The sequence below is a fragment of the Mustela nivalis genome (assembly GCF_964662115.1).
Source record: "Mustela nivalis genome assembly, chromosome: 8".
Lineage (NCBI taxonomy): Eukaryota > Metazoa > Chordata > Mammalia > Carnivora > Mustelidae > Mustela > Mustela nivalis.
This window is the reverse complement of record NC_139027.1, coordinates 89980277-90000659: the sequence shown is the minus strand read 5'-3', so window position 1 is coordinate 90000659 and position 20383 is coordinate 89980277. Positions and strand designations below refer to the sequence as shown.

Genomic DNA, 20383 nt, shown 5'->3' with positions numbered 1-20383 from the left:
TTCCTGCAACTATCTCCAAAATCTAATATTCAATGGTTTAAATTGCTGCATTTCTCATTTGCAATGCAGATGAAGAGAGAAACACAGCAGACACATGTGAGATGAGGTGTGAGGCATAAAAGGGAGCACAGGAGGCAACTGACCAGCTGAATAGCGACTGCCCCAAAGATGACCATATCCTGAGCCCAAGAAGCTCTGAGTACTTTACCTTACCTGGCAAATGGGATTTAGCAAGCATGATTAAATTAAGGTGGTGGATTAAATTAAGATTATCCTGGTCCCAATGTAATCATGAGGATCCATAAGGAGACAGGAGGATCAGAATCAGAAGGCAATGTGAAGTTGGAAACAGAGGGATAAAAGGTGGTGCAATGAAGAGCCACAAGTCAGGGAATGCAGGCAGCTTTAGAAGCAGGACAAGGCAAGAAAGTGGATTCTCCTCTAGAGCCTCCAGAAGGAACACAGGCTGCTAACACCCCGATTTTACCACACTGAGACTGATTTTTGAACTTCTGACCTCCAGAACTGCAAGATAATCAATTTGTGTTGTTTCAAGCCACTGAGAATTTGTCATTTGCTACAGTGGCACTAAAAACTACTAGAAGAACTCACTGAGACATATTGAGTCTGTACCATGGCAGGGACCATTGCTAGGTAGGACTATCTTCAGGGTGTGGTAGTACTGGATCTGGAGAGTTGACTGCCAGCATCCTTCCTCCCTCCCCCTCCCTGAACCCCAGTGCACTGTGTGCCTCCTCCACTGCAGCCCAGGTGACTCACAGGAAGCTGGCCCCATCCACACTACAGGGAAGGGGTCTGTCATGGAAGCCAGTCATGTTCCTCCTGGGCCATTCACACAGCCAGCTGCACGACAGTCAGTGCCTTGTTACTGTTCTATGAGAGACAGTAACCTAGGTTGTCCCCCACACACAAACGGGAAGGGCTTTACAGAAATATCTGGGTTGTCTCTGAATGTGAACAAGAAAAGCAGTGCCCCCACTGCGGGCAGCCATCACACAGTCAGCAGGGGGTGGAAGACAAACTGGCCAGAGGGAAAGGGCAGAGTAGGGAAAAATGGAGAAAATCATGGAGATAGTGTGAATAAAACACATTCTCTGCAAGCACTGCCATGAGCTGCTTCTTCATGAGATTGAAGGTTTTTTTTTGTTTTTTTTTTTTGTTTTTTTTTTTTTTAATCTTTAATACAGTTTGAGTTAGGATGAGACAACCATCCAAACTGATTCAGGAGGTCAGACTTTACGGAAACTAAGAAATCCAGATAATAAAAGTAGATGACTCACATGTGTGAAAAGTTTCCTTTCCCACTAAGGGCGGGGGGAAAACTAGAACCTTGAATTTGTGGCTATACCGTTATTCTTGCTATTTTTCATCACTCAAATGTATTTTTCAAGAATGAGGAAATTATTCTCAATAAATACGGTGATGGTTCCCTGAAAATTTGTAACCAAGTAGGGAACAGTCAGAGTCTCTAAACAGATTGTTTTGAATTGACTTAACAATCACACAAAATAGACTGTAAAATTTATCAAAGAGTGGGGCTGAGTTTCTTATATATGATTTCATGCAAATTTTTGTCTACCTGATGATTTTTAGTTTTTGTCTACAGGGTGAGTGAATAAAGGTGTCTCAACATGGTCCAGAACTAATGGTGTTCCCTGGCTCACTATAAAATCGGGGTCATTTCTGTTTCCTTTTCCATGAACTTCTCCTTCCTCTCATTTGGTCTGTTTTTCAATCGGACTGTTTGTCTTCTTCTCAATTTGTAGGCACGTCAGAGACATGAACTCCGTGAACAGCTGATGTTACAGATGCTTTTCACAGCCTGTTGCCCACATGCAGCTTTACTCTTTTTTAATATACAAATCTTTTTCAAATTTTTAAAATAAAGTGGCATGTCATTTCTTCTATGGCCTGTGGGTCTTATCTCTACCTAAGGTAGTCTACCACTTCCCAAATTTTTACATGCCCCTAGATTGTCTCCAAGTTCTTTATCATTTTGTTTGTAGAGTTAGAACTTAAACCAATTTACAAGGTTAATCAATCTGACATCTGCTTACATATTTGATAGGAAGCAAGATTCTAAGAAAGAGAGTTCTTTCAGCTCTGAGGGATAGAGCTTAAAGTCAATATTCAATGATACTCTGTCTCATTTTCTAGAAGGAACTGGTGGTTTCTGTTTGGAACTCTGACAATTTTTTCTTAGTCCCTGAAAGTCAAATAGGTTTACGTCTGTTTTGGTTTGAGTCTGTTCAGCTAATTCTCCCTGGGACTTGAAGGCTTTATGAACTGAAGGCATGACTGTTTTTCAGCTCAAGTAAATGCTGCATTAGTTCAGTTATAACTTCTGTTATTTTCTCCTTTTGTCCTCAGGGTACTTGCAAGGTAGATTTGGACCTGACCTCAGATCTTACTTATTCGTTTCTCATTTCCATCTCTTTGAAATTTTCCTCAGTGTTCTGGGATATTCCTTTGGAAAATCAATTTTGTGGGGCACCTGGGTGGCTCAGTGGGTTAAGCCACTGCCTTCAGCTCAGGTCATGATCTCAGGGTCCTGGGATCGTGTCCTGCATTGGGCTCACTGCTCAGTGGGGAGCCTGCTTCCTCCTCTCTCTCTGCTTGCCTTTCTGCCTACTTGGGATCTCTCTCTGCCAAATAAATAAAATCTTTAAAAAATCAATTTTGTTCTCAGCAGTGATCATTACTGTTTACAGGGTTCCTATTACATGTTACAACTAGTGAATTTAAGTTTCAAATCTTTCTTGTATTTTTATGTTTTAAAAGATTATAAAATTTATTTGACACAGAGAGACAGAGAGAAAGTGAGCACAGACAGGGAGAGTGGCAGAGGGAAAGGGAGAGGGAGAAGCAGACTCCTCACTTAGTAGGGACCCCTCACCCCCCACCACAGGGTTTGATCTCTGGCAGACATTTAACCAACTGAGCCATCCACGCACCCCAAAGCTCCCTTTCAAAATCTTCAGTAAGTATTTTGCTGCTCTTTACTGTAACTGTATCCCCCTCAGACTTCTTGACAATAAGTTTGTCTAGCTCTGTAGTCAGTTCTTAATCAATGAGGACATGTGCTCTGGACCTCAGTTTGGTGCTCCTCCACCAAGATGCTACCTGCCACTCAGGTGTGTGAACTCTTGCAGCTCAGGCCTAGTCACACTTTTGGGAACTCTGGGGCATCAGCGAAGCTGCTCTAAGGGGACCATGCTTTGTGCATAAAAGCAGGCCCCTGCCATGAAGCAGCCCCTCTCAAACCTCCCCAAGTTGTCCTTCCTTACACAGCAAAGTCTCTAAGAAGCTCAACCTGCTGGGAAAGCCCATTTCTCTATGACCAAGGACCACAAGAGAGGGAAGGTATACCATGGGCCCCACACAGAAAGAGGTCTTCACTGAAAGCCTTCGAAAGAGAGTCTGCCTTTTCTTCCAGGCATTCCATCATGGCACCTCAAAATCCTGAGATGCTCTTCCACTGCTCCCTCTGAGATGCCAAGAGGCACTTGGCAGTCGAATAGGTCCTTCCCACAGCCCACCTACATGATTCTTGAGGGCCTGCCTGGTGCTGGGGATGGGTGAAGGCAACACAGGCCCCTGGTCTTATGCTCTGATGTCACTGGCTCTTGAGCAAAGGAGGGAAAATGAGAGGGTCCAGGAGACTGCACACAACACCATGTTCTCAAACATCTCCCTGGCCCCCAAGATCACCTTGTCATGGCAATGTCAGCAGAGCATGGCAAGTGCTATCTCAGAAGTCCCTCTGACACCTCAGCAACAGAGAGAGAGCCCATCCACAAACATAATACCTAGAACCAGCATCCTTTAGGAACCAAAACCCCTATGAGTCAATTACTTTGGTATGTGTTAGTGTACTTTTACCTATGTAAAATATAAGAAAAAGATGAATGACATACCTGTATGATTTGGGGCAGTACAGCAACTCGATTTTGAGTGTTTTGGATTATAGCTAGATACTTTTTTTCCAAAAAGAAATTTATAATCCATTTAATAAAAACAATGTGAATTGCCATGTATGGAATTTTTATACTATAAATGTTTTCATTGTCTTGAGTTGTAGTAATGTACATACACTGGCGCTGGTCTCAAATGGGGGATGTCTGGAAGGAAACAGAATACATGATTAGGGGAGTGAGTGTAAGCCACCACCCTAAACAGTTCAATTTCTCACAAACATATATCTCAGCTATATATTTGATTGGATGAATATCAACTAAAACTTTAAAATTAAAGTACTGGAAATTATTAGGGATGACATTTTTTGGTAGACTTGTTTCTGATTCTGCCTTGTGACCTGACAAAGGTGGGATGGTGACTCCTGTTACTGCTTGCTTATTATAGCTATGGCATACAGCGGTGGAACTACTAAGTACTAAGCCACTAGAAAATTTGAGAAAGGATAAGCAATTCTAATAGTAAGGATATTTTCACATACATTATAACTAATTTAATATTTTAGGACTGAAACAAATCTAGAAGAATGTACAGACATTCTTTATCATTTTAGGTACTTTAACACCCAATACTACCCTAATCAAATCCATGGGACTTTAGTTTTATAGCCTTTTCCTTGTAGATGAATCTGAAGAATAGAATCAGTATAAACAACTTTATGTCTGAAAGAATTTATCTTTGAGTATCAGACTTGACCAGCTCCACAGAATTAATAACAAGTCCCTTTCTTGGTGCAGCCACATTGGGAAACAGTGTGGAAATTCCTCAAAAAAATTAAAATGGAGCTGCCCTATGACCCTGCAACTGCACTCGGTATATACCAAGAAGATACAGATGTAGTGAAAAGAAGGGCCATCTGTACACCAATGTTCATAGCAGCAATGGCCAAAGTCACTAAAGTGTGGAAATAACCAAGATGCCCTTCAATGGATGAATGGATAAAGATGTGGTCCATATACAATATGGATTATTATGCCTCCATCAGAAAGAATGAATACCCAACTTTTGTATCAACATGAACTGGACTGGAAGAGATTATGCTGAGTGAAATAAGTGAAGCAGAGTCAATTATCATATGGTTTCTTACTTCTGGAGCATAAGGAATAACACAGAGGACATTGGGAGATTGAGGGGAGAAGTGAGTTGAGGGAAATTGGTGGGGGAGACAAACCATGAAAGACTGTGGACTCTGAGAAGCAAACTGAGGGCTTTAGAAGGGAGGCAGGTAGGGGGTTGGGTGAGCCTGGTGATGGGTATTATGGAGGGCACATATTGCATGAAGCACTGGGTGTGGTGCATAAACAATGAATTCTGGAACACTGAAAAGAAATAGAATAATTTAAAAAAAGTCCCTTTCTCCTTTAAATTTCATAATCAATACAAAAAGCTACATGGTATTGGACTTGAGCTACTACTTGCTGTATGTCCATCTCTCTTACTTTCTTTTTTTTTTATTTTCAGCATAACAGTATTCATTGTTTTTGTACCACACCCAGTGCTCCATGCAATCCATGCCCTCTATATTACCCACCACCTGGTACCCCGACCTCCCACCTTTTATATACCTGGAGGCACTTGCATGAGGCAGACAAGTTCTCAATAAAGAACTTTAATTTCAATATATTAAAGTATACTATGTTTTCCACAGTGAATATAGAGTTTTTATCAAATCAGAATCAAGTTCTGAAAAAAATACCCATATACAGATAGCTAACAAATACACAGCCCAGTACCTCTAAAGGTTAGTACTTCTACATATTTCAAAAGGCATCAAGTTTTTGCTGCTTTCCCCTGATCCAAGCATGCACATTTGTGTGTATGTAAGTAAACACCCAAAGACAACTGAATTAGTAGTCCACATTCACCACATGGATTAATGCCTGTTGTGATCTCTTTCCCTCCCAAATTGTTTCTGATTATTCACTTTAACTAATTTTGCCTGCTTTCCAATAATAGGGAGAAGAAAATTTGCTTCCCCACCCCAGCACCAATCAAAGGGATACTTATGTCCTGTGAACCTTCATTTTTCATAGGGGAAAACAAACAAACAAACAAACAAACAAAAACCCAAAAACCCTGAGCAGTGAAACTAGAAATTCCCTCATGTTTCCTTCCTTTCTGGAGCTTACTGCCCTTAGGTTGCACAGTTGCCCAAATATTGGCCCCTCCATAAGAAGCTGTAAGTAGCACGTAGTGGGTGAAAGATCCAGGATATAAGGAAGGGCTACTCTGGGCAGTTGCATGGCCTGGGATGGTCTGCCTCACCACTGGGCAAGGTCTGGGGTCTGGGGTCACCATACCTCAACACCGTTAAGAGAAGACTTCAACAAGAATGTTTATTTCAACATCTTTGCATGAGAAAATAAACACTGCCTTCAATAAACAGTTTCAATTAAAAATTAAAATTTTAAAACTTAATTTTAAATATAATTATACCAAGAAGAATCATGACACATGTTGAATTATTTTAGGAGCCACAGTCTTCCTGAGGGTCAAATAAATAATTTGTACAAATAGGTAAAATCATTTATTAGGAAACTTTAAACCTCTTACCATAAAGTTACCATTAAATATAAGAATAAAGTGACTATTTTGCTTAAAAATAAACAAAGGTCACTTTGAAAGAGAATGGCAGCTTCCCTGTGGACATCCTCTATACCCAGCCCAATCAGTACTTACCAAGTACAAGTTTGTAGATTTTGCTCACATGGTAAATGATGGAAATAAATGAGGAAGACAATATTTTCAAAACAGTGTAAAAGGAACTTTAAAACAAGTACCTTGATTCTCCTTATTCTTCCACTCTAATTTGTAGCCTTTGGATAATATGTGGGAAAGAACATATATACATTTAAATTTTAACTTAAATGTCTACTGAAATAAAATGCTATCTTATTAAAATTCCTATCCAAAATTTAAAAAAAGTCATGGTGACAAATAATGGTGACAATCATGTAATGTAATCCTATCTTAAAACTCAAATTATGCTAAGAATGAATATTTCAAAACTAAATGGTTCACTTTGTTAAAAATATTCTTACTGAGTATTAAAAAAATCACCCAATGGTATCATGTTTTTAAACTCATTCTACTCATCATGCCTGTATTTTATCCTACCAGTTCTCTCTAATGACTTAGCATTCTTTCTTGTCTGCTCTCCTCTCTCATTTCCTTTCACCAGCACCAAAAACACAAAGACTCCAAAGTCCTGAGAGCAGACTGGAGTATCCCTTTGCCTTCTAGAAGCTGTGCATTTTGACCCTACTGGTCCATTCCACCTGCCCAATAGGCAAGATTGCCCAATAGGACAGTGCAGTCAGGAAGGGAGGCAAGGACAGAATCTTGAGGGATAGCAGAGAGAAAGAATCACCTTAAGAAAACTGGCAAGAATTCCTATCTTACATTGAGGTCTTCCATCCATTTGAGTTTAATATTTTGTTCTAATAACACAACTCTGGGTGGGCTCCAAGATGGCTCCTCAGTGGGGACACATCACCAGGAAGACCACACCATGATTAGAATTTAGAATCTTCGGCACCCCCACCCCAACCCCTACATTCCCCCAGAGAGGGGAGGGGGCTAAAAGCAGAGCACATCTATGTAAGGAAGCCTCCATAAAAATCCTCATAGCAGAGACGCCTGGGTGGCTCAGTTGGTTAAGCAGCTGCCTTCGGCTCAGGTCATGATCCCAGCATCCTGGGATCTAGTCCCACTTCGGGCTCCTTGCTCAGCAGGGAGCCTGCTTCTCCCTCTGCCTCTGCCTGCCATTCTGTCTGCCTGTGCTCGCTCTCTCCCCCTCTCTCTCTTTGATAAATAAATAAAATCTTTAAAAAAAATCCTCATAGCAGGGGTTTCAGGAAACTTCCAGGTAAGTAAACATATCCAGGTACCAGGAGGGGGATAAAACCCAGCTCCACAGGAATAGACATTCCTGTGCTTGGGACCCTCCAAGACTGTGCCCTTTGTGTCTCTGCATCTGACTGTTCATCTGTATCCTTTATCATATCTTTCATAAATTGCAAATGAAAACAAATGTTTCCCAGAGTTCTGCGAGCCACTCAGTTGAACCGGAGGAGGAGTTGAAGGAACCTCTGATTTGTAGCCAAGTTGTAGAGAAGTTGTGGGTAACCTGGGCCCCTCCTACTTATGACTGGCACCTGAATGTGATGGAACAGTCTCACGGGACTGAGCCCTTAACCTGTGGGATCAGATGCCATATCAAGGCAGACAGTGTCAAAGCTGAGTAAAACTACAGGACACCCAGCTGGTGTTGCAGAGTTGCCTGGTGAGGGAAAAATCCACGGCCTCAGCCACAGTGTTAGAAGTGAAGTGTTCTGTGTGAATATGGTAATATGAAAGCAGATGGGAGAACTGAAATGTTTGCTTGACATACACTCTCACACAAAATATTATGTATGCCAGGTCTTTGCTGATGTGATATAGCACATATTCAAGTTCTAGTGAAATATCATAAAGAGTCAACTCAAAAAACAAACAAACAAACAAGCAAACATACAAAATATGGATGAGCTGGGAGAAAATAAGCAATGTTTCCTCTTTCCTATCAAGAGAAAGACCATTCCTGAATTATCCAAGATTTTGATTTTACCTGAATAACCATACAGTTCAATAGTACTTGAAGGAAAAAGCATGTTTGGTCCTCAGCGATCCTTTCCCCTGATATGGCCGGCAAGAGTGGAGTGATTCTTGTGGATATATCTTTGCTCCAGAGTGGGGGAAAAAAAGGAGTTCTTTCACCAACGTTCAAAGGGTTTTTAAAAAATGGCCTTCATTAAAATACATCGGCCCCTCCTTTGGAACCTGCTCACGCGACACTCCAGGCCAGCGAGCATCAAGGGGTTGGAAATACGGTACAAAGTCCCATGAAGCCACCTCTCCCTCTAAACTATTCTTCTCTCTGCCAAATTCTGCTTCGGTCAGCCTAAGGATCAAATACCTGTCTTTGGGCAATAAAGTGATGTGCATTAATCAATCATTGGCCCTAACTGGCAAGTTTCTTAAAAACTCATGGGACACAGATGGTTGCCATGACTTTCCCAGGAAGCAGCTACTGTCTTTCCATGAATGCGGCATGAAAATACAGGGCTGGGTGAGCAGATGAATGTCCACTCGTGAAACAATCATGCTGAGGACAATAAACAGTAGTTTTGGATGGCAGATTTAAATTTCATTCACAGCCAAGAAAACACTCCAGATACATGATGTGTCTCCACTTCCTGCTGTTTCCAACATCTGAGTCCTCCCTTCCATTCCTGTTTCCACCACTTCAGTAAATGTCTCCCGTCCTCATTGCATATAAAAAAGGCTCGGATTCTTTCTATTCTAATGTCTGTAAGACATTACTGTGAACAAGAGCAGGGGATAATTCCTCCTCCAAACCCATCTACGAAATAAAGGGTTCTATTCAGGATCATGACAAGCTGAGGAATCCCTCAAGAGAACTTCCAGAGTCATTTCAACCTGTAAGGCTGGCTAAAATGTTCCTCACCATCCGCCACACCAGGGCTAGGACTGATGAGTGTCTCCACCATGCAGGTCCCTCTGGATGACATGATCGCTGGGAAACCAGGCACGAGGCAAGCAAAAATCAGCACCTGCTCTTCTGCAAAGTTTGTCTGAAGTGCTTGAAGCCACAGAAGAAACAGATTGACTCCTTCAGATCTTACCTAAAAACAAAATTAAAGGTGACAAAATTAAACACATGTTTATGCAGAGATGCACTGCAATGCAGATTCAGTTCTGAGAAAGAAAAACTAGAAGTTAAAGGTACCGTTAAACTCCTGCACCAAGTTCTTAGTGACAAGAAATCAGGCGTGCTGCAAGAAGCCCAAGGGTGAAGAGTTGGGGTCTGGAGCCACAGTGCCTGGTTCCAATGCAGGCTCTGCTTTTTGCTTTTTGCTTGCTTAGCTGTGGCCAGTGGAGAACCACCAAACTTCTCCCTTTGCATCAGTCTCTACCTCTGAAAAATAAGGATGATAAAAGAATTTACCACAAAGTGTTTGCACAGGGATGTGACTTACAACAGTGCCTGTATCATCAACTGTCATTTAATCACAAAAATAATGCAAAGACAATCGTCCTCCAAATTTACAGTGTGCTTTGAATAGGGTTTTTTCTATAATATGCTTATGTATCATGGAAAGTTCTTGAAAAATCTCAGAGCTAAATAAGACCTTAAAGACCTGGCTCAGTTATTTGACCTTGAAGCACATTCATCAGGCATTTCTACACCAGCCCTCCTTTTTTTTTTTTTTTTTTTTTTTTTTTTTTTTTTTTTTTTTTTTTGCCTGTGCAGGTAGCTACCTTGAGGGCTGCCGCCAAATCATCACTTCCACAAAGAACCATTCAGAAATTTCTGGAACTCATATCATTGCTGGACTTCTGGCATAAGTCCATTGTTCCTGGTGGATGCTTCCAGTAGTAGGAAATGGAACATGCTCAATGAGGGCAGGGGGTTGTGTTTGACTTGCCCACCGCCATATCTCCAGCACCTAGAAAGGTGCCTGAAACACATAGCTGGCATCCAGTAAATGTGTGCAATAAATGAGTGAACTAGACAAAAATAGATATGCACTGGTAGACGTGGCCTGTGGATTACAGCTTCAAAAGCAGGAGAGTATTGAGAGTCCTACATGGTAGGTTGCATGGCACTGAGTTAAAGAAAATGGGTCCTACAATCAGACCAAAGGTTAAACCTCGAAAGTTGTGCGATCTTGGACAAGTCACCTACAAGAACAAAGACCCCTGTCTTCTATTGATAACAGCTGGGAAGAGAGAATCCATTTCAGAACGAAAGGGGACACAGGACGGCTGTGTACGACACTTATATTGTGGTCAAGATGGCAGTGTAAATTCACTTCATGGGGTCCCACACCATCATCCCCACTACCATTTAAAATACATGGTAATAAGAGATGAAATATATATATATTTTTTCAGTGTAACAGTATTCGTTGTTTTTGCACCACACCCAGTGCTCCATGCAATCCGTGCCCTCTCTAATACCCACCACCTGGTTCCCCCAACCTCCCACCCCCTACGCCTTCAAAACCCTCAGATTATTTTTCAGAGTCCATAGTCTGTCATGGTTCACCTCCCCTTCCAGTTTCCCTCAACTCCCTTCTCTCCATCTCCCCTTGTCCACCATGCTATTTGTAATGCTCCACAAATAAGTGAAACCATATGATAATTGACTCTCTCTGCTTGACTTTTTTCACTCAGCATAATCTCTTCCTGGAAGAGATTATATATATATTTTTAAAAGATTTATTTAATTATTTATTTGACAGAGAGAGATCACAAGTAGGCAGAGAGGCAGAGAGAGAGAGAGAGAGAGAGAGAGAGAGAGGAGGAGGAGGAAGAGGGCTCCCTGATGATGCAGGACTCAATCCCAGGACCCTGAGATCATAACCTGAGCTGAAGAGACAGGCTTAACCCACCCACTTAGCCACCCAGGTGCCCCTAGGTTAAACACATATATTTTTTAAAGATTTTATTTTTTTATTTGGCAGACAGAGATCACAAATAGGCAGAGAGGCAGGCAGAGAGAGAGGAAGGGAAGCAGGCTCCCTGCTGAACAGAGAGCCTGATGTGGGGCTCAATCCCAGGACCCTGGGATCATGCCTTCAAGCCGAGCCGAAGGCAGAGGCTTTAACCCACTGAGCCACCCAGGCACCCCTAGATTAAATATATATATTTTTTTAAGAGAAGAGAAAAGTTAGCAAGTGAACCTCGGTAAAAAACAAAACAAAACAAACAAAACCCAAAACTGACAAACATCTCCATGAAGCAGCAACCGCAGAAATTCTCAGTGATGCACAGATGTGTAGCGACAGGAAAAGATGTCTGGAGGCTGACTTCAAGGAGGACAAGTCGCTCCCACTGGAGATAAAGGCAGACAGAAAGGCCTGCTCGCTTGCTGCCTGAAGCCACAACTTCAACTGGGCTGCGGACTTGATTGCACACCACTTGCTTCACCAGAACACTGTGAGGTTTCCAGTAGCTCATTACATCTAAACACTACTGCCTCCTTTAACAAGGTTTCCCTTCCGGATTGCCCCTGACTTACAGGGATAGGCAGTAGGTGTCCCTCCACGTGCTCCTTCCAAATTCTCTCCTCTCTCTGCTTTCTTCTGATCCACTTTTTATTTATGGGCTAGCTTTACAGGATATCCCTTCTGTGATTAAACAGGTCTTAATAATTCTACCTTTTGTAAAGGAAGCCTTCCCCAATTATTTAGATGTTGATAAATATTTACCTCTGAATCTCCATAAATCATCACTTTATATGGCACCAACATGTAGAAAATAAGAATGAAGTTACCCAATTTTCAGAATGAACCATACAAATGACAACCTACCATCTAAAGCCAGAGACAGAAAGAGAACATCTGCATAAACTAAAGTAATGCGGGTTCCTTATTCATTCATATTTATTATGCAAAATGGAAGTTTTAGGAAGATTAGAATAATGCATACTTGTTCTATTATATAGGCAACTAATCCTCTGTAGATGGTAATGTATCCATAACTCCATCTCCAATCTAGAATTTCTGAACACGAGGAGAGGGTATTAAAATCTCCTCTGTGGGAGGCAGAGCATTACAGTGTCTGGCTCTGGCCTTCCTGCTGCAGGATGAGACTTGCAATTAGTGATGGCAAATGGAATTCACAAAACATTTCTGGGCTTTAGAAGACATCGGAAAACTAGCAAAGGACTTAGAAAATGGTAGGAAAGGAAGCAGGAAGAGGGAGGTGGCAGAAACAAGTGAGCCAAAACCTGATCTGTAAGCAACAAGCTCAAGAGAAACAAATCAGGGTGCCAGAGAACAAATGCCATTTTCACTGCAGGATCTCTACAGGCCTGTGCCCTCCAGACCCCGTTCCCACCACACGGTAAGTTGGGGGAACTGAACCTGAGATTTTCTTAATAAACCAGGACCCTCAAATGGAACCAAAGTGATCCCAACCAAGAACACTCCCAGTCTCCTGGCAAAGGAAAGACAAACCCTCCAGGAAAACACAGACAGACAAACAAACAAACAAACAAAAAAAAAAAACACCAAAAAACAGAATTAAAAGAGATTACATCTATGTTCCAATAAATCTGGTCTCAAAATCCCTTCACAGAGCATGCAAGAAATGAGGCCACTGTGAGAGACAGAAGACTGAGGGAAAATGAAGACCTTAGACACTGGAATGATCAGATACAGAATAGAAAATATTACATGTTAATTGTTTAAGAACACAAAAGAGGTTTAAAAATGAAGAAGGATCAAGAGCCTATCAAAAGCAACAGGCCAAGTGTGAACATGGAACTGAAGGAAGTTAAACAGGGACCAAAAATCACTGAGACGTAAAACACAACAGAAAACACACCAGAATAGTGGGGCAGTCGATGAGCCCCGAATGAAGGACTTCACAACACTGCACCAAGAAGTGAAGACATTCCCCAGAATGCAACACAAGGAGGCAGGAGAAGAGGATGAACGCCAGCTTGAGAGACACGAACAACAGACGGGAGGTTTAAATAAGAATCCTGGGATGTACAGCAGAAGGACAGAGTCAAAATTTCAGAAGAAAACAGCTGAGGATATTACAGAAATGATAAATCCAGAAATACAGGAAATGCACAGATACCAAGCAAGATGAGAAATCTTCAATTAAACATTTTGTGGTAAAGCTATAGAACACCAAAAACTAAGAAAAGGTTTTAAGGAAAAGGCATTTAAAGGAATGAACAGGGTGGAAACAGGGTTTAAAGCTGCTACAGTGGTAAGGAGATGCTAGTAAAATGGTACCTGTAAAGGGTGACAGGAGTATTTTTACTGCCACTACTGCTAATACTGTGTCTAATGCACATAACAACTGAAGACTGCGAAGGTTAAACTGGAGCAGAAAAAAAATTAAACGAATTATGACCCTCAAAAGAAGGATCATGTCGGGGAGCCTGGGTGGCTCAGTGGGTTAAGCCTCTGCCCTCAGCTCAGGTCATGATCCCAGGGTCCTGGGATCGAGCCCCGCATCGGGCTTTCTGCTCTGCAGGGAGCCTGCCTCTCTGCCTACTTGTGATCTCTGTCTGTCAAATAAATAAATAAAATCTTTTTTAAAAAAAAAGAAGGATCATGCCAATGAATTTCACAACTCTGGTGATCACTTTAAAAGCATCTCTTCTTTTTATCATAGCATTTGCATCATGTCCAGGATGAGATATTACAGCACACATGATAAAATATTTTAAAACAATAGTCCATTTTGCTCAAACTCCATGTTGAAAGCAAACGACTCTGTCAAACACTTTGAAGAAGGTAAAAGTAGTGGAACCATGTTTTGTCAAGAAAGCCCAGGGAGAAAAGCAGGTAGTAAAACCAAGTAGCAGTATCGAGGAAGGGCAGCCTCAGGAAGAAAATGAACACCGTTTTCTTCTGCTTTGTTCTCTTTTTTGTTTTCTTGTTGTCGGTATCTTTTTTTTTTTTTTTTTTGGTCTTTCCCAGAAATCACTTCATATATATACATTTATCTGTTCAACTTCAGTGAAAGTTGGGAGGAAAAGGTGCCAGAACTTTTGAATGGTTGTCTTCAGCTGAGTGCTTATTTTCTTCCTTCAGTTTCTCTGGGGTTTCCCACTATTCTTCAATAAACATGTGTTGCTTTCTGGCAGGGTAAAGCCAAATGCATTTTTAAAAGAAGTAATGGCAGGTCATCCGTCCATCCAGATCAGGAGAGAGCCCATACCAGAAAAGGCAGAGAGGGTAGTAGACTCCCCTCTGTGAGTTCCTGCCCTCTTGGTCTTTCCTCAGCCCTTGCTCTCTGCTATGTCTCTCCAGTCACACCCCAAACCCAGAGAAACAAAAGGACTCTTCAAAACTTAAACCCTGTGAGAAGGGCCACGCAGAGGCAAGGAGAGCCCTGTAAGACTCTGAGCCATGTGGTCTGTATCTGAGACTGCACATCTCCTTGAGCCACGTTCCATTCCCTCCATGCCTAATGTTGGCCTTGTGTTCTACAGAAGCAGTCAGGGCAGCCATACACTCCTCTCTGTGTGCTTTTCTGTATACCTGATCCCATCTCAACCCACAACATCCAGCAGCATGCACCATCTGTCATCTCCCTTCAGTCAACCTGCAAATAGGTAAACACAGCCTGTAAAACCCACCCTTGTCCAAGCTGTGTCTGGAGTTATGATCGTCTGTGTCTTTACCATCAAACTTTCTAAAAGGCTATTCTTGTGTGTGACCTCCATGGGCTCACGCCCAGTCACTCGATCTCTCTGTCTGGCTTAGGACTCCACTACTCACCTCCCATTTTCTTTCAGTACTCAGTGACAACCTCCTCGATCTACCCCCACCCTCTAATCAAGGTGCTTTGCAACTTTTCACATCATCGAACATTGCTGACATTTCATTCCTTGAAATCTCTCTTCTCTAGACATCTGTGCAAAAATGCCTTCCTGGCATCAAAGCCACGTCCCTCCCCTTCCATCCACTACTCCTTTATTCTTCCCCTTTATCTGCCCAAGAAAAGAAGGAATTACCCTAAATCCTTAACTGTCACTCTCTCTACAAGGAATATATCCCTTGGCAACAGCATGATTGCATCTCTCTTCCCCCAAGCACCCATTCCTACATTTTGACTGTCCAACCAGAACCTACACCTGCACGTCCAACAGACACCTCAACTCAGATTGCCTAAAGCTGCACTCCTCCTCTTACCTCCTGCACCTGGCTCCCTTCCTGAGTTGCCACGACTGTTGTGGCAGTTGACACATCAGACTCAACATTCTGAAAGCACAGAGGCACCCCTAAGCCTACTGCAGCATTTTTTTTTCCATAGCCGAGATATGGAAGCAGCCCAAGTGTCCAGCAACAGAAGACAAAGTGGTACATACACACAATGGTATATTACTCAGCCATCAAAAAGGATGAGATCCTGATATTTACAACAGTATGGATGTACCTAGAGGGTATTGTGCTAAGCAAAATAAGTCAGACAGAGAAAAACAAATACTGTATCTCCAGGGATGAATCCTTTAAAAATGCCCTACATATTCAAGTTTTAATGCAGGACCAGAAGCAACAGTTTTAGCATATATCACCACGATATAAAATAAAATCTTTAAGATAAAAAGGAAATAATAGGACAACAGCAATTAGGGTAAAAAGACTTAACAACTGTCTTGCGCAACTTCACCAGCACCACACCAGCTACACGTCTGACCCCCAGACCAGCATAGCAGGTGTGAGGACAGGTCCAAGCAGAGAAAGTGTTACGTGTCACATTTTTTGAAAAATGATAAACAGAAGGGATGCCTGGGTGACTAGGCTGGTTGAGCGGCCAACTCTTGATCTCAGCTCGGATCTTGATCTCACAGTGGTGAGTTTGAGTTCCACACTGGGCTCTGCACTGGGTGTGGAGCCTGCTTTAAACTAAACTAAACTAAACTAAACTAAAATAACACCTCTGTCAAAAGTACGTGAATTTACAACTTACATGTAAGTCAAGTTCTACTTGTTCTAAGACAGCATGAAAACCAAGATGTCGTTATCAAGACAGGAAGCAAGATAAATTGTGTATTCCATGTGCCGTGAGATGACTCCAACTGCATCCAAGTCAGCCATGGCCCTCCACACATCTGCAAGAGAGGGTATATTATCCACATTAGCACAGAGGAAACCAAGGCTCAGAGAGGTTAAAAAAAAAAAAAAAAGAGTCCAAGATCATATCATCATTTAGCAGCATAGCCAGAATGTATAGGAATTACCTCAAAACAGGCCACACTAGTGGAAGAATACCGTAGTGTGGAGTTATGAAAACCCAGGTAGAACGCTGCCTCAGAAAGGCAGATAATCAATAAAAAAAAAAATAAAGAGGCGCCTGGGTGGCTCAGTCGGTTAAGCATCTGCATTGGGCTCAGGTCATAAATAATCCTGGGATCTTGCCCTATGTCAGACTTCCTGCTCAGCAGGGAGTCTGCTTCTCCCTCTGCCTCTGCTCCCCATTTATTCTCATAAACAAACAAATCAATAAAATCTTACCCAAAAAAAAGAAAAAAAGAAAGATTATAAGCTTACAATAAAGATATGAATGATGAGTCAAAGCTTTCAGTGACACACCCACACCTGCCTACAGTTCTCTGGCTAAAACATGGGTGGAATTGATGGGGTTAGAAGAACAGGAAGCACATAGGCCCGGACAGCACAGCCCCAGCAGATGCAGAATCCTGGTGTAGGTTTAGCTAGCTTTCATTGTCCTTTAAAATGCCAAAGCTAAAGAAATCTGGTAGGGTTACTGAAGTCTGATCCTGGGGGATGCCTGGTTGGCTCAGTCTGTTAGGCAGCAGCCTAACATGACTCAGGTCATGATCACAGGGTCCTGGGATCAAGTCCGGCATCAGACCCCTTACCCAACCAGAAGCCTGCCTCTCCCTCTGCCTGTTGCTCCCCCTGCTTGTGCTCTCTCACTGACAAATAAATAATCTTTAAAAAGAAAGTAGAAAGAAAAAAAAAAGAAAAGAAAAATAAAATCTGATCCACAGTATAGAACAACACAAAGGATGGTACTTTCTTGGGCTGATTTCTGTTTGTTTGATTTTAAGTAGGTTCCACAGCCAGCATGGACACTAGTGCAGGGTTTCATCTCAGGACCCTAAGACCATGAACTGAGCCAAAGGCAGACAATCGATTAAGCCACCCAGGCACCCCACTTTCTTGGGTTCTAATGGGACTTTTCCTAGGTTCTAATCCTAGCTGTACTGGCTGCCAGGGGGAATGAAGTCCAGCACCACAAGGAAAGCATCCCAAGGCAGCAGTCCTCTGCAGAAGATTTGCTGGTGGCTGCCATCATCAAAGAGTCAGTGGGTGAAGTTGTTGAAGCACAGTGGGAACAATGATAGCCACTGCCTTTTGGGTGTCACTGAATCATCCTACTCATCTTCAGGAAGCCTGGCCCTTCTCCAGTCAACGCAGCAAAAGCAAACTTGTTAGAAGAACAGGGGAGGGGGTCATCTCCCTCCCTCCCAGAAACTGAAGCAACCAGCCAAACAGGGCAGCACTGGAGTAAAAATAAAAATATGAAGGAATGTGGCTGCACCTGGGTAGCTCAGTCTGTTAAGCATCTGCCTTTGGGTCAGGTCCTGATCTCAGAGACCTGGGATCTGAGACCCACATCAGGCTCCATGCTCAGTGAGGAGTCTCCCTTTCCTTCTCCCTCTGCCCCTGCTCCTAGCTCATTCTCTCTCTCTCTCAAATAAATAAAATATTTAAAATAAGAAATTTAAAAATGAAGGAATGAATCAAAATACAGAATTCAGAAACAGAACTACAGATATAAAAACTACATATAAAAACCTGAAATATGACCCAGTGAGTGAGGAAGGATTATTAAATCATGATACTGTATGAATTGATTGCCAATTTTTTCTTAGAACATAGAGCACACTGCACTACACGAAAACGAAAACACAAAATTAGGATTGAATACAAAAACAAAATTATCAGTGTTATTCCATCAAGTGTTTCTCTAACCTACTGATCAAAACCTCAGTTCATCCTCCAAAAGAATCTGGGCACCACCTCAGCACACATGAACACATTTTCAGGCCACAGTTCACACTGCTCCAGTCCCCACTCTAAGTCCTGAGCCATGGGCTCCTCCAGGAAAAGCCACCACCAACTAGGCCCCTGCCCTAGAAATCCCCAAACCCAACCACTTCACAACAGGGAGACTCAGGGAGATTCAAATGGGCAGAAACGTGGGACTTTGACTTTTTTTTTTAATTAAAAGAAAAATACAGCAAGAAACATTTCTAGCACAAAGTGAAGAGCTAATCTTTCACAATGTCGAGAGTATTAGAATTATCAATACACCATCAGTAGTTTGATAGGTCAAACAGGCCAAAAGCTGGAAACACAAGAGGAAATGCTCACAGCAAACAGACCTGAAATCCAGGGCCTGGACCGGCTGACATGGCTCTGCCGCTTACCACAGCGAGAAAGTGTAACTTTCCTGGGCCTCAACTTCCCTCCTGGCCAGCAGGAAAGTGGCAACACCACAAAATTCATATCTTGTCTGGGATTACGTGAAAGGAGAATGCTCAGTGAGAGCCCCGCCACACCGCCCGTCCAGCCACAGTCTGTGCCCAGTGAATGGGAATTTTCTCTACGGAAGCCACACGAAGAGCTGAAGGATCTGCACAGGATGCCTGTTTATTTACCAGTCACAAAACCATGTTCTGCCATAAACAGAGAGGGCAAGAGACCCCAAGAGATGGGAATATCCCTCACCCTTGCCTGGACCAGGCTTTCAAGACAAGTTGGAAAGCCCACAGCAGCTCTGCCACTGACTCTGAATGAGCCTTTGGAAGACAACACAATCCCAAACAACAGTTTAATTTACTTCTCTTTAAAAAGCAGTGAGACAAGGTCTTGGCCACATCTTCATAAATTAACAGCTTAGGAGGCTAAACCCCAATGATTTAGTTATGTCCCCAGCAGGCACACCTCCACTCGTGGGCAGCTTCAGGGAGAAAGGGTGCCTCCCCATCCATGAGGACACCCTCTGACATTCATCTGAAGATGCTTCCTACCCATGGGCATTTACTCCCTGGAACCCCCCCATCTTAGTTCCTCTCTGGATGCTGCACGAGGCAACTTCCTCACACCCCCATCACCACTGGTGACACCGCAGCTACCCCCGAGCCTTCAAGCAGGGTGCACCTGTCTTTGCTGCCAAGCGTCCCATCAGCCCAGCTCCATCACTGATTTCTGTACCCATAATTAATTAACTTATGCATGTATGTATTTATTTATTTTTACAGCTTCATTTATTTTAGGGAGAGATACACAGAGAGAGAGATACAGAGAGAGCACACACACACAAATACAGGGAGATAGAACCTCCAGAAGATTCTACACTGAGAGCAGAGCACACCTCAGGGCTCAATCCCACCACCCTGAGATCATGACCTTAGCTGAAACCAAGAGTTGGATGCTTCAACGACTGAGCCACCAGGCACCCCTCTGTACCCTTAATCTTAAGAAAAGACAGACACCGCTTCTTTCTGTCAGCCACGGCCTCATAAGCAGCCAAAGTTTCCAGAGGGTAGGACCAGGTCTGCAACACCAGTGATGCCAGAGTATCTCCATAAAACTACAATCTAGTGAGTACCAGGCTCTGCTCTAAGCTCCTAATATGGCCTTCTATTTTGTACCCCTCACAGACCTACATGCTAGGTATTATCCACAGTGCACAGAGGAGGACACTGAGGTCCATGGCTTACCCAAGCGATCTACTTTTATGTGGCAGCAGCAGGGGCCTGAACCCAAGTCTGTGACTCCAAGGCCCCTCCGTCAAATCTGTTACTCATGCA

General features: G+C 42.7%; 1 protein-coding gene across 2 annotated transcripts in view; it reads right to left on the bottom strand.

The window, feature by feature from the left end:
- The window catches only part of LOC309871347 (uncharacterized protein), a 244129-nt gene that overhangs the window by 6069 nt on the left and 217677 nt on the right, over positions 1-20383 (bottom strand). The gene's annotated exons all lie outside the window — the stretch shown is intronic.